Below are 15,775 nucleotides of genomic sequence, written 5' to 3'. Positions count from 1 at the left end.
TTTTTTTTTTTTTTTTTTTTTGCTTATTTTTTCCCCTCTTCCTTTCTGTGATTCTTCCATTCCCTTTCGATGGGGCAACCAAAAGTTAAAAGTGTCATCATAAGAAAATAACTTCTATGTACAACATATATCAGAATCTAGAATACATCCTTCCATTATTAAGAGCAGAAGCATTTCTAATGTTGAAGCTATACTCCTTTAGACATAAGCTTTGACTCTTGGTACACAGAGTGATACTCAGTACTCACACACAGACAGAAGTTGTCCAGGGTCACTGCATGCAGGGTGTGGTTGAGGTCAGTATAAAACCCTAAACTTTGATAACTAAAAATGATTTAAGATATCATCTTGTCCAACTCTCATCCTTTATTTATAGATATGGAGACTTACATGTCCAGTGTTTTATCCCAGAAACTGTAGAGAATAAAATCCATGTGAATTTATCAGTCCCTATCAATTTATCTAATGTCTCCTAATGTTAGGCTCAATTCTACGGTGATCAGAATAATTTGTCTTATAAAGCCCCTGGAGATGCATTTAAAGACTGATGATATGCCACCCTGTAAACCACTTATATGAGCCAGGTGCAAGGCTTGAGGTAGTGTTTTCTAATTTGCTTTTAGGAACCCATTGTTGAGTCACTACCAGCATTGAGTCAGCAGGATGGGCGGTAGAGAGCTGGGCAGCATTTCACACCATGAAAAGGAGTTGCTGGGTCAAAACATCAGAGTGCTAGACCCCTGATCAATTTTAACCTCACTAAAAGTTAGATAATCAAACATTAGTGGCCTCCCAATGTGAGATATTACAGAGAACAAAATACCAACAATGAAGTATTCAAAAAAATAAATTTAATCCAATCAAAGTTTTAGATCTAACTTTCAGTTCATAGGAAATATAAGAAACAGAGAAACTGGTGAAAAGATACCAGAAGCAGACAAATACAAAAGGCAGAACATTGTGACCTAGTTTCTTCATTAAGTCAATCAGTAGGTCCATAGGAGGAAAATAAATAAATAAATAAGGGAGGGAGATGAGGTAATTCTGAATTAAAGGAAATTTAAGAGGTATTTACATATAATAAATACAATAGGTAGGCTTTGTTTAAATTCTGATTGAACAAATCAACTGTAAAATATCATTTTTTTAGACAAACAGGGCAATTAAGTATGGACTGTGTATTAAGAGGTATTAAGGAATTATTGTTAAATGTGTTAGGTATAGCAATGGCATTTGGATCATATAAGACAATATTATCTTTGTAATGCAAACTAAAGCATTTGAAAGTGAAATGAGGCCAAGTATTTGATTTAAACTACTCCAGAAAAAAAAAAAAATGAGTAAAAAAGATGGAGGATGGGTAAGAAGCACTGATGAAACAAAGAAAATAGTGATGATTATTATAACTCTGATGGTTATTGATTGCACTCAGATTTTCTGTATGCTTGAAAATTTTTATAATAAAAAGTCGAATATCAAGTGACGAAGAAAACACGTAAGACTGAATGTTTCATATTTTAGATCAGCGACACTTAGCAAAGTGATTAAGTAGTGACGTTCCAATGATTCTGAGGGCACATTGAGAGATCTGTGATGACGACTTTGTTTGGCTTATGAGGTGTAAAGAGAACTTGTTCCTGATTATAAACTGAGAAAATAGAAAATTTCTTTGTTAGAAGGCATGTTGAAATTTCCTGGGAGCAGGAATTCCTATAGTGATTATAGGAGATAATTTTATTCCAACTTCTAGCCTGACCTATCTTAATCTTAATCTCGCCTAATGAAAAGATGTAACTCATTTGCATCAGTTTCTTAAAATTTAAGGAAAAAACACTAAAAATGCTTAATAAGCAGTAGATTAACAGGAAATTAGACCATTACCGTGAAACCATTTGTTGCTTGTGGCCTCATTTTGCCCATTATGGCCTCTCTGTGCAATGTCAGATATAAGAGATACAACCATCTAAATTTGTTGAGCCCAGGGGCATTGCTAGGGCCATAACAAATTGACTCTGTTTGCTAGGCCCCGTTTCAATGGGTGCCAATTTGAACACTTTTTTTTTTTTTTTTTTTTTTTTGCTCACCAGATGATCCTGTCTCACAGGGATAGCCAATCCTATTCAACTGGCTCCTTTACCAACTGCCCTTTGGCTGAGAGCTGTTGGAAAAATGGGCTGTCAGCCAGGAGGCACAAATTACTTCTCACTCCTTGTCAATGGTTTGAAATACCTGTCTGCTTTACGAAAAGGCAGGAAATTCTCTATCCACTAGGTTCACAGAAATTCCCTTTGTTTCATCTAAGAATACTGATTAAGAGATCTTTTATTTGAGATCTTTTATTTCTTTGAGCAGAAAAGTCAAAAGTGGCTAATATGGACACAAAAATCCATCAAACACAATCACAGAATCACTTATGAGTTTCTTGGTCATGCTATAGTTTAGGCTGAAATCTTGACTACCCACATCAGCTGACCATTAATATTTCACTATTGTTAAGCCAAGATAACATTCCTCATTTCGTCATTCACTATCTAATAAGAATTATTTGAGTACCAGGTGCAGGACTAGGTTCTGGGAATATGGTTGTGAAAATGACAAGCATAGACCCTATGACCATGGAACTTATAATCTAGGGTAGAGGACAGAGTTGAAATGCAATGATGGCATTTAATATTTGGTGATTAACCACATCTCTGCTTCCATTGATTTCTCTAACTTTCTCTTTCTGCTCTTCTCACTGTGTTTTTGCATTTGTTACACACCAGTTTGGTGATGATATTAATATGGCCTGCTCACTTAAGTTGTGTATATCTTGTTAAGTTACGAATAACACCTTGAGAAACATCAGTGAGAGTTGGTATGTGTCAACTAGAACACCCATATAGTAGTGACTTCAGTGAAAGAGAGGCTGATTTTTCTCTCACATAAAGTAACTCTAAAGGTAAACAATACAGAGCTGAGATGACAGCTTCAAAGTAACCAGGAACAAGAATCCTTCTATCAGTTGGTTCTACCGTCCTTAACACATGTCTTTCATCCTCAAAGTCATCACGTGGTTCAAGATGACTGCTATAGCTCCAGCCATACTAACAGAGATTTGAGCAACAGGAAGGACGGGCAAAAGCCCATACCTGCTAGTGGAATCAGCTGAGTCAGTTCCTTTTAAAGGCTTCATACACATCACAACCTGTGTTAGAGGTTAGGAAAAAATCGGCTTGACTGATTATTCATTCATTCACTCAATCTGGGCACATTGTTGCCAATAAACAACAATTCTGTTACTCAGAATGAAAAGGAGAACAGATGTTTTGTAGCAACAGTCCCCAAACTTTTTGACACTAGGGACAGGTTTCGTGGAAGACAATTTTTCCACTGACTGGCAGGAGGTGCAAGGGTGGGGGGATGGTACTGGGATGATTCAAGCACATTATATTTATTGTGCACTTTATTTATATTATTCATACATTGTAATATACAATGAAATTATATACATTATAATTTATATTATAGTATACAACTCACCATAATGTAGAATCAGTGGGAGCCCTGAGCTTGTTTTCCTGCAGCTAGACAGTCTCATCTGGGGGTCACGGTTAGACAGTGACAGATCATCAGGCATTAGATTCTCACAAGGAGCATGCAGCCTAGATCCCTCACATGCACAGTTCATAACAGGGTTTCCCTCCTGTGAGAATCTGATGCCACAGTTGATCTGACAGGAGCCAGAGCTCAGGTGGTAATGTAAGCACTGGGAGTGGCTGTAAATACAGATGAAGCTTCCTTCACTCACCTGCCGCTCCCCTACTGCTGCTGTGTGGCTTGGTTCCTAACCGGCCACAGACCAGTACTGGGCCATGGCCCTGGTTTGGGGGACCCCTGTTCTATAGAAAACAATCAGCTTCTATCACAATAGCTATTATTTGATGGGTACTCATCACATGCCAGGCACTGTACCAGACAGTTTAACAATGTCATTTTTATTTAATTCCACAGTTTTTTAAAGTAAGTATTATAATCTCATTTTGTGGATATGATAAGCTATGGGTTAGAAACAATGTACAGGCACAGCCTGGAGCACTAGAGCAGGGCTGTGGGCAAAGACTGCTGGAGATTTTCACACAAAATTCACTTTCTTTTATGTCTTCTTAAGCCCTCTATAATCTACAAAATTCAAGATTCCTGTGGGAATGTGCCTCTTTGTTTCTCATTCCTCTTTTTTCACATGTACCTTGCATGTAGCAAATGTTCATTAAAGATTTGCTGTCTGGTGTCTGTTGAGAGCCAGGAGAGAGTTAGACAAATCATCCTCAGAGGAGCCCATTGCATGCCACAGGTGTTTCTTCCAGCCTTCTTACCAATCAGGGTTGGCCTCTCCAGGACAAGCCAATCTTCACAGGAGGTTGCAGACAGGACCAAGACATGTGTACTTATTCATTACCCGCCTGAGGGCTGGCTGCCTCCAGCTGCTCCCTGTATCCAGGCAGAGGCAACTCAGAAGGGAACAAAAGATAGTCTTTCTTTCTTTCACTATGCTGGAGGACAAAAATTGGGGAATATGGAAGGTGGGGAAAACCACAGAGCCCAATTTATAGGCAAAGTTTCACATTATACTTATATTACAGCCAATGACTTCTAAATCCAGCAGTCCTCTAAAGAAATAAACACAACAATGCAAAACAAATTCATTTGTAAATGACTCATCCCCTGGTGTTTTCTCACTGAAGAGTCGGTCTTATGAATCAAGGTTATTGTTTATTTTGACTCTTTTTACAAAAATGCTCTGAACAACTTTAGCTATGAATAATCGGAGACTAAGTATATTTACTCAAGGCATTATTTGTTCAGCTCCTGTGTGTTACTGTGCAGAGAAAAAAAAAACCCTACAAAATGCAAGGATACATACAGATGGCTTCTGCTATCAAACATTTCTTCCAATAATATAGAAACAAACACTGGAACATGTGTCAGAAAGAAAAACAAACCTGAAAACCCCCACGATGCAAAAGTTAGAACTATCTTCAGTCTATATGGAACTTTCCAGACCTTCTTTTGCTTACCTCGATTTCTTTAATAGTGGCAGTAGGTAGTTCATAGGTGTAAAATTAGCAATTTTTTTCTTTCTTTCTCTCTTCCCATTTCAGTCCATTTCTGCCTACCGTTTGTGGCATGTCTAATGCTAGCTATGTCATTTATTGTCCAACTCTTAGGATGGTTGTCAAGTCTCAAATGAGATAGACCATATAAACTACTCAGTATAGATACATCACTCTTTTGAAAATAGCTACTTGTAAAAAAAAAAATAGAACATTACTTTAGAAAGCTAATACTTTATTGAAAGCACTACAGCTGCTTTCTTCAAACTATGTCTATTGGGTCCCAGATTTTTTGAAGAGGTACCACAGGGGCAGCCTGGGGGGGTTAGCGTGGAGCCACAGAGATGTGTAGGCATATAGACTTCTCTTTAAGATGCCATTTTAAGGAGAAAAAAAGAAACACTACACTGAAAAATTTGCTACTCTATTTCAAGCTTTATGACTGTAACTGTTCATCTGTTTCAGTCACCTTAGACTCCCCAAATGCCTCTAGATCAGTGCTTATCACATAGCAGGGGCTTAGGTAATACATGTTGAATGCGGGACTGGAAAGCGCCCAATGTGAAATCTTTGGGATGCAGTACAGCACTCTTTTTAATTTCCTCTAGTGTAAAACAATTTTACTGGGATTTAAAAATCATGATCTACCCATTTCTCCACATTTTCATGTCTGTAAGAACAAGTGAGCCATTCATTGATTTTTCAATTTCTTGAAGACATTTAATGAACTACTCTAAAATTCCACTACTAGGCACTGGGAATTTGGAGATCACCCAATCCCTGCTGTCAAATTACTCTTAGCCAAAAAGAAAAAAAAAAAGATACAAAAATTCCACTATTATGATAAGGAGATCCATATTATAATTAAAGAGTCAATACTAAAGCTAATATCTTGCTGTTTATAGCAAAGAGTCAATCCACCCATGTGTTCTCAGAAAAGGTTTCTTAAAGGACACAATTTTTAATATAGGTTGTGAAGAATAAAGAGGATTTCACCATTTACTCTGCCCTCAGAGCAAATGATTTAAGCCACAGTAAAAACAATTCTGCAGCATAAAGTCCTTATAATGGGGTTTGTCATATGAAAAAGAGAATGGGAAGTTAGATCCAGACAACTGTGACAGACTCATAGAACTCGGGGATTCTACATTCATCTGCCAGTGATGTTTAATCCTTGCAGATAAGGTATAGTTGTTAGATTGCTAGAAAGCAGTAGACTAATTGTAGTAATAATTAGGATCTGGCCAGACATTATTTCTTTAAAGCAATCAATGACTGCCTGAGAATGCTGAACCTGTGGAAGTTTGAAATGAAAGAAGATCTATTAAATTATCTTGGCTGTTCCCCCTGGAGGCCAAATTCAGATCAGATTGTGTTGTAGTATCTGCCTTTACTCTAGATCCATACTCAGGTTAGCTCAGGGGGAGAGAGAGAAAAGTGACCCAGACAGTGGTTACCTGATTTGTCAAGAGTTTCACACAGAAAATCTCCTACAATGCTGATTCTGTCCCTTGACTCTGAAGCAACAATTGATCAGTTTATTTTAAGCAAAAAACAATTTAAATAGTTATACAAAAACATACATAATTTTAAATGGTGCTTTTCCTGGTCTATTATCTTCATAGTAAAGGAGTCTCAGTGTAGAATCACCTTTTAAGATAGGGGCTTGCAAAAATGTTTACAAATACTATGTAAAATTTATAACATACTGATCATTCTTGCATTTATTGTCTTGTCTTATCTTAACACAATCTCCTGCCCCTTCACTGCCTAGCCAAGAACCACTCTTGCTATCCTAAATCACTCACTCCGGCCATGGAATAAAATTTGAATCTTGCCTGACTTAAAGGGGATCTCTTCATTCGATTCACTGATAGTTCATTTATAGACTTCTTAGGATTCTTGGGCATGTCTCTAATAAAACACACACACACACACACACACACACACACACACACACACATCATGCTCATCGTCATCATCATCTCATTTGCTTGCAGTGTGGCCACATTTTTCTCCTCTCCCCAACACCTTCCATATAATTACAATGGTTTCTACAGGTAAATTGGAGTCCTGCCTAATCTAAAATTATATAAAATATATCAATAACAGAAGCTGTGTGGAAAACCTAAGAGAACATTCTAGTTTATTTGGCAAAGCCTAAGAAGTTCTCTCTATAAGAAAAGCTAAGAACCCTTTATTCAATCATTCATTTAACAAATACTATGGCGTACCTTATCTTTTCACTGAGAGCTGTCTTCAGGCTGGTTTGCCCAGGTTGTGGGATTTTCACCAACAATCAGAGGACCCATTCAGAAGAAAAGCTGCAGACACCCTCTTGGCTTACCTTATTTACAGAATTGTTTTACTTTGTTCACTTAAATTGTTTTAATGGACTCTGTTTCTAACATGGTAGGCTTAGACCATTTCATATCAACAAGAACATTTGTATTTTTAGAAACCTCCAGAAATATGGCAACAATGACTGAAGCCTCATATTGCCTGCCTCTGTGAGATGGGTTCTGTGCTCTTCAGTGTACCACAGTGACTTGGACCACTCTCCCACCCCACCCCAAGAAGCTGGCTTAGGCACTTGAGTTTATGACACTTGCTTACCATAAACACTTATCTGGAAAGTAGATCATTATCTAGAAAACTACTAGCTATGAGGAAGATGTAGAAAGTTTATGGAATCCCTAGGGAATGAAAACACTAAGAGAGTGAGAGAAGTATGGGACCGGCGAGCAATATGGAATCAGACTTCACCCAGTTCACTGTTGTATGAGGTTTATCACCTCCAACAAATACTAATCAAGGAGCTATCTTTTCCTAAAGACTTAGAGGTCCTGTTTAGAGATCCATGGCTGTCAATTAGGACCAGGAAAAATCAATTCCATCATCTTACTATCAGACAAATCATTGACAGGAGTAACAAGTTTCCTGTAAAATGCATTATCCAGGTGAAACTGTAACATATATTAAGTTTGACTATTATGCCAGTGGCAGACAGAGCTTAGGATGACTCCCAATGATTCTCACTTCCTGGTGTTTACAGCTCTGTGAATCCCTTCCTTTTGAGTATGGGAGATATCTGTGGCTTGCTCCTCACAAATAATATATGGCAAAGGTATTGTGATGCCAGCCCCATGATTACATTATGCCATAAGTACTGTACCAGGAATAGGAAGACTCAGTATTAGCAGACTAGAGATGCTGGAGAACCTCCCTGCCGGCCTGATGAATTAAGTCATTGTGTTGGAGAGGCACACATACCAAGGAACTCTGGTGTGGCCTCTAGCACCTGAGGGTAGTCACCAACTAACAGCCAGCAAAACAAGGGGGGAGGTCTTTAGTCATATAGTCACAAGAAAATAAATCCTGCCAACAACCTAAATGAACATGAAAGTGAATTCTTCCCCAGTTGAGCCTCCAGATGAGAACAGCCTCACCAACACTTTGATTGAAGCTTTGTGAGACTATGAACACAGCATTCAGCTAAGCTGTTTTGTCTCCTGACCTACAGAAACTGCGAGATAATAAATGTGTTGTTCAGGAGGCTGAAGTGGGTGGTTCACCTGAGCCCAGGAAGTCAAAGCTGCAGTGAGTTGTGATTGCATCACTGCACTCTGGCATGGGTGACAGAGTGAGACCCTGTCTGAATAAAGTAACATAAAATAAAAAATAAGTGTATTGTTTTAAGCCACTCAGTCAGTAGTAATTTTATCATATAGCAACAAAACATGAATACAGTGTTTTTCAGTCTCCCTTTTGTGTATTCCCTCCTTCCCCCTTGGTGCATCCATTTAATACTGCCATGAGTTATCCATCTGCTCAATAACTCCCTTATTCTTATCTCTCACAATGCCACTCTACAATGTATTACTCAATAGTAGTTTATTTTCTGAAGTGCTTACCCCAGGCCTTCCCATTCAATCTTTACTTGCTTATACACTTACCAGGACAAGTGCCCAGTCCTCTGTGTAACTGTTTCCACTGCTGCTATAATAAATTACCACAAATTTACTGCCTTAAAGCAACATAAATGTATTATCTTACAGTTTTGTAACCCAAGATGGGTTGCACTGAGCCAAAACCAAGATCTTGATAGAGTTATATTGTCTTCTAGGGGCTCTAGAAGGGAATCTGTTTTCTTGCCCTTTCCAGCTTCTATAAGGTGACCACATTCTTTGGTTTACGGCCCCTTCCTCCGGCGATGTTGTAATGAGTCCTCTCACACTAATATCTCTGTACTTCTCTTTCTCTTCTGCCTCCCTTGTCTACTTATAAGGGCTCTTTTGATAACATTAAGTCCACTGGGTAATCCAGGATAATCTCCCTATTTTAATTCAATCTTAAATTTAAATCTTAAAATTAAACTAAATTAAATCTTAAAACAATCTTAATTCCATCTATAGCTTTAATTTCCCTTGGTTGTGTTACCATGTAACATTTGAGGATTAGAATGTGGACATCTCTGGGGAGCTATCTTTCTGCCTACCACAGTTTGTAAAAGCTGTAATTTTAAAAAGCAATCTATGGGACTCATTGAAGCCCTGGTGCTAATAGTCCATGGTGGTTTATAGGGTTAGCCCTCCCAGAAGAACTTGTATCCTAAAGAGGCCTCTCCAAAATACATAAAACTTTCATATCTAAGGAATTCCCCTTAAACTGGGGGATGTTCTGACACTGGTGTAAGCCTGGGAGAGAGATATATATTAAGCAAGGATGCGTTTAACGATTCACAGGTCACATGATAAAAATGACTGTTTGCTCTGCTCACTTGTAGAAATAGTTCCCACTTTCTTCTTCATGGTGCATACCAGTATTATTCAACAGTCATAATCTAAATAGGTTGTGGTTATAGGCTTCAGTGATGAGGTAGTTAGGTTAAGAAAACTAGGAGGTGCCCCACAGAGCTGATACAATGACTGCACCAACCTAGGGAGGGAGCAGAAGCAGTGAACCATTTCAGTCGTCACAACACCCAAGCAACACTCAAATTCAGGGGCTTCGTTTTGTGACTCCCCAGCTCCTCAGTGTGTATGAATTATCTCAGTGGGAGTTCCAAATTGTCTAATATGTCTCCAAACAGAATCAATTTGAATGACTTTAATTAGCTTTAATTGTATTATTATTATTATCATTATGCTTCCTTTGTGAGGTTGATGAGAAATACTTTTGGAGAAATAAACCAACAAGCAAATGATAGATACAAGGAAAAAAAATGTAAATTATTTGCCTATAGGTCTTCTTATTTATATTTCTGAGATTGAAAATAGGTCAATTGTCAATTACAAATGGTTGTGGCATATACACGTATTCTGAGACAAGGTCAAGAAACATAGACTGAGTTATTTCTCTTCAAAATGGCTGTTTTCTCCACAACAGGTATAAGAAAACACATACCACACACTCTCTCTCTCTCTATATATATATATATATATTATATATGTATATATATTATATATATACATAAAATCTGTGTTTTCCTGGTCCTCTAAATCATAGTTCTGAGAACTGTCCTGTAGGTCACTGTTTCAACTCCCCCATTTTTTTATTAATCTGGCCATGGTTGTCAAGAGGAAATTAATCTCTTGCAGCCAAATGAAATTTGGGCTTCCCAGCACTAGCCACTAATGAAAAATGCATTAATGGCAAGCATCAGAAAAACTCCTGGCTCTCAGTACCAGAGGGTACATTTAAATGATTCTATGAATATAGATCAATAAAACTAATTTACTTATAGTCTTTGTGTGCAGTATTCAGATCTGAGTAAAAGTCATTTGTATTACAATGTTTTGTATTAATTGGAGGTATCTATTGTTTTACATATTAAATTAATCTTGGTCTTCAGACAGAACTTCATATACAATATTAAAATATGAGGCCTGGGATTTGATATTAGTAATGCTATGATTTCATAATTCAGCCTGGTTTGCCTGGATGTCATTTGAAATGCTTGGAGGGTCCCAGAGGGCCAGCTCTGAGAAGCCAGGGTTAAATTGGAGAGAGAGCAGAGGACTTTAATATTCAAGTATGCAGCATATCGGCAGCAGTACCGAAGGGCCCACCTGCACTTTGAGGGTTTAGAATGGGAGCCTGCTGAGTAGGGATGTGAGAATGGCGTTCACATGCACCTGAGTGTTTAGAGTATGAAGTGATGGCTACTCAGTGTGAATATCCTGATGCAAATACTGGGATGAAGAGATTACTTCCTGTTTCAATGAAGATAATTATTCATTCATCAAGTGTTACTAGGTGTGTAGACATGAAGGTTAAGATTCTAGGAGCTTAAAATTGACACAGGCAAATCATCAGGCATTGTGATTTAACATGATAAGTACCGTGCCAGGCATAAGTACAGGGTGCTTCTGGAGCCCAATGATACACCTCAGCAGCTCCATGTTTCCTGAACTTACTTGGCCATGGAATCCTTTTTATTTCAAAAAAAAACCTATTAATAGTCCCTTAAACTCTATTCTAATACATCACTGTGGATGTAAAGCAATGACATAGTTAATCAAGAAGAAATGACGAAAATTAAAAATTCAACCCAGCTCTATCCATTTCCAGAAAGACAAAGCAAAGTCTCTTCACCTACTCTTACCCCTTCAGCACCTCCACCAGAGAAGGACTCTTCCTAAGTATCCTGAGATACTTTGTCCTTCAGCTAGATGCTGCAGGAGCTACCTAAATGGTAGCTGTGTCATGTCCTGTAGCTCAAAACAGATAAGAGTGTCCTGAGGACCAATGGCAGTTCTGACGTTTTTGATGTTTTCAGTTATCTGTTTGAAATGATGTAGGGACTGTTATTAGTAGTTAATCCAGGAAAGTATCATCTTCCACATCAATAACATTTCTTCAATGCCTCTCTCTTAGTTTCAGTCATGATGATAACTGGATGTGCAATGACCTTTATAAAATGCAGAGTTTTAAATATATTTAAAGCATTATTACTAGTAGTATTAGTATTATTGCCAAGAAAACTTCAAAAAAAAGGGCAGAAACTACTTATCTCATCCCACTGTACTTCCAGAATTCTGGGACAGCAGGGATTATGAAAAGATTGCACCTCCATGCCTTCACTCACTTCCTATCCCGCAGGTGAGAATTAAGATGGTTTAGAGAATGGAATTAGAAGGGGTGACAATGATTCTCTGTGCTATCTCTTAATTGTAGAATGATCCAAACAATATCACCCAGCAGCTGTAAACCTTAGTTTGCTTATGTATAATATGAGAAAATTAGTGATTGCCATTCCTACCTTAATCAAAAGGACTAAGACTGGAAATGAGATGACATGTGGGTGGGCAAATGCTGTGTGAACCACAGAGTTCTAGATATTATTTTATCCTTTCACACAACCTCTGTACTAATTAAGACACTAAAGTTGCTGCTAGGATGCCTCAATGTGCAAGAAAGGTGCAGCCCCTGTCTCCATGGAGCTTCCAGTCTAGTGAACGAGGCAGGAATCCCGGACCTGGGACCTGTGTGGTTGCACAGAGCCCTGTACTTAGAAGGGTTCTACTTTGTCTTAATGCTCTGCTGTTATTGTCTTGAAGTTGTTAATAATTTTGAATAAGGTATCCTGCATTTTTATTTTGTACTTGACTTCACAAAATATGTAGTCTCCCCTTCTGGCGGGTATAAGAAGTTAATGTTGAAAGTGAAAAATAAAGCGCTGCCCATGTTGAGCCATACTTAAAGCAGAAAAGAAGAAGATAGAGGAGAAACACTCAAAACAGAAAGTGTCGTGACGTCCTAGTGTATGCTTTAGATGGATGAGGGGGAGAGACCAAAGATAGAGAGATGACAAAGGAAGTCTGGATGCTTTCCAACAGACCTAAGTAGAAAAATTTCCTTTAGCAACATACATAGGTTTAGAAAAGAGAAGCAGATGAGAAGACGAGATAAAAATGAAGAGAGGCAGTGGAAAAATCACACCTAAAACCTAACTGTGGCCATATTGCTATAAGAACCTGAGAGGAGAGCACAGTTAATGAGGGTGTGAAGAAAGGGATAAAATCTAGGATTGCGAAGGGTAACAGCCAGATGACCAGGATGAGCTGCACCACCTTGCTGTGGTCAAATTCCTTCAGCCTAGCTGTGCCTGGACCAACAGGCATTTGGAATGGAGGCAGAATTCTTTATGGATGGTCCCTTCCATAAGGCAAGGGCTCTTGCTTTATAGTTTCATAACAAGATCTGCTTGGAACATCTGCTACTGAACAAGTATCTAAGCTTTCTCTGCCCCTCCAGAGGCCCTGAATCTGGACAGCTATGTATCCCATGTGTTTTGAATCACTCTTCTTTCCAGATTACCATGAACAAAAGCTTGGTTTATATATTTTATTAAATTTTTTTGTCATTTTCCATATGAATACATTACTGAAAAATGGTAAATTTACACTAATCATAACAATTATATGACTTAAGCTGGATAGTTCTGATCTCTACTCCTGTGCATATGAGCTTATAGTCTACTAAGAAAGAAATATAGGAAAATAAACAATCAACATATTGTACAGTATGTACATTGACAGAGGAGTGTACGCTATGGTGGCCAAAGGGAGGAAACAATTATCTTCAATTTTATCAGGAAGCTATCTCAAGAATGTCACCCACTCTGCCTTAAGAAGGGTCTTGAGGAATATACAGGAGTTTGCCAGTACAAGGGTGGATTAAGTACAACCATAAGCCATGTGAGAAAATCTTCATCACTTAAGGAAACACAGAAAGTTAATACAAGGAATTAAAATAAAGTGTATATACAAAACCTACTCTTCATCATAAACTCTAAACTTGCTTTGTACTCTGCACACATCTCAGAAGTAAGTACCTATGCTGAGTGAATAACATGAGTTAGAGTTATAATTTTTCTTCTTCCCATGAGTTCTAATATTATAATATTTTAAAACAAACCACCAAGTTGGTAGCAAAATATAGAATGCCATTTTCTTATAAAATCTTCTCTTAAAAATGAATAAATAAAATGTGGTGTATTCATCTAATAAAATCTTATTATGCCATAACAAGGAATGAATTACTGACACATGCTACAACATGGATGAACTTTGAATACTTATTCTAAGTGAATGAAACTATTTTCAAAAGACCACATATAGTGGTATTCCATTTATATGAACTGCCCAGAGTCAGCAAATCCACAGAGACACAATGTAGATGTCTGTTGTCTGGGGTCTAGGGGAGAGGGCAAGTGGAGAAGGACCACTAATGTGTATGAGGTATCATTTTCAAGTGATGAATATTTAGGTTGTTTCCACTTGGGGTTATTTAAATAATGCTGCTATAAACACTTGTGTATGGGTTTTGTGTAAATGAATGTTTTCATTTATCTTGAGTATATATCTAGGAGTAGGTTTTCTGGGACATACGATGATGTTTAATTTTTTGAGGAACTGCTGAAATGTTTTTCAAAGAATTTGCATCATTTTACATTCCCACCATCAATGTATGAGGATACTAATTTTTTGAACTTCTCAACAACACAAATTGTCTGGTGGGGTTTTTTTTTGTTTGTTTCATTATGTTTTGTTTTTTCACTTCCTTGGTGGTATTTTTCATAAGACAAACTTCTTAATTTATATCAAGTCCAAATTATCTATTCTTTCTTTTATCATTTGTATTTTTATGCCCTATCTAAGAAATCTTTGTTTAAATGAAACTAACAAAGATGTATACCTATTTTGTCTTCTAAATCTCATAATTTGAGCTCTTATATTTAAGTCTGTGATCTATTTTGGCTTAATTTTTGGCACATGATATTTGATTTTGGATATCCAATGATTCTAGGAACATTCATTGAAAAGACCATTCTTTCCCTCGTTTACTTTTTTTTTTGCAATCTTGTTGAAAATAAATTGGCCATAAAGTAAGTTTATTTTTGAACTTACAATTCTGTTATGTCAACCTATGTGTCTTCATATGCGAATACCAAACTACTTTGATTACTGTAGCTTTGGAATACGTCTTCAAATTTGAAAGTGTGACTTCTCCAACTTTCTTCTTCTTTACCTAGGTTGTCTTGGCTATTCAGGATTCATATTCAGATTTGGTATCTGAAAAAAAGGTAGCTGAGATTTTAATAGGAATTAAGTTAAATATGTAGATTAATTTGAAAATATCACCATCTTAACAAATTAAGGCTTATGATCCATGACTATGAGATGTTTTTCTACTTATTTATATTTTCATTAATTTTAGGATTTAACTGAGAATTTAATTTAAAACGTTATAATTTTCGAAATTTCCTAAAAATTTCTGATTCCTTTAGGAGTGTTTTGTAGTTTGAGTATAAGTTTTGCACATCCTTTCTTAAATTTAGAAAACATTGTTGATTAACTCATTAAGTTTAATGTATTCCTAACTAATTCATTATTTTGAGTGATTATAAATGAAATTGTTTTACACATTATAATTTCAGATTATTTACTACTAAGGTAAAGAAGTACCACATACTTTCATATGTTGATATTGTATTTGCAAACTTCCTGAGCTAATTTATTAACTAGTGGCTTCTTTAAGATTTCCTACATATATAGAATCATATTATCTGCAAATGATCATAATAGCATGATATTAGCTGTTAGTTTTTACAGCTGCCTTTTATCAGGTTAAAGAAGCTTCCATTTATTCCAGGTGTTTGTTTTTTTTTTTTTTTT

The sequence above is a fragment of the Rhinopithecus bieti genome, unplaced genomic scaffold (genome assembly GCF_001698545.2).
Source record: "Rhinopithecus bieti isolate Rb0 unplaced genomic scaffold, ASM169854v2 scaffold_23925, whole genome shotgun sequence".
NCBI classification, from domain to species: Eukaryota; Metazoa; Chordata; class Mammalia; order Primates; family Cercopithecidae; genus Rhinopithecus; species Rhinopithecus bieti.
The sequence above is the reverse complement of the archived record's forward strand: the minus strand, read 5'-3'. Positions refer to the sequence as shown.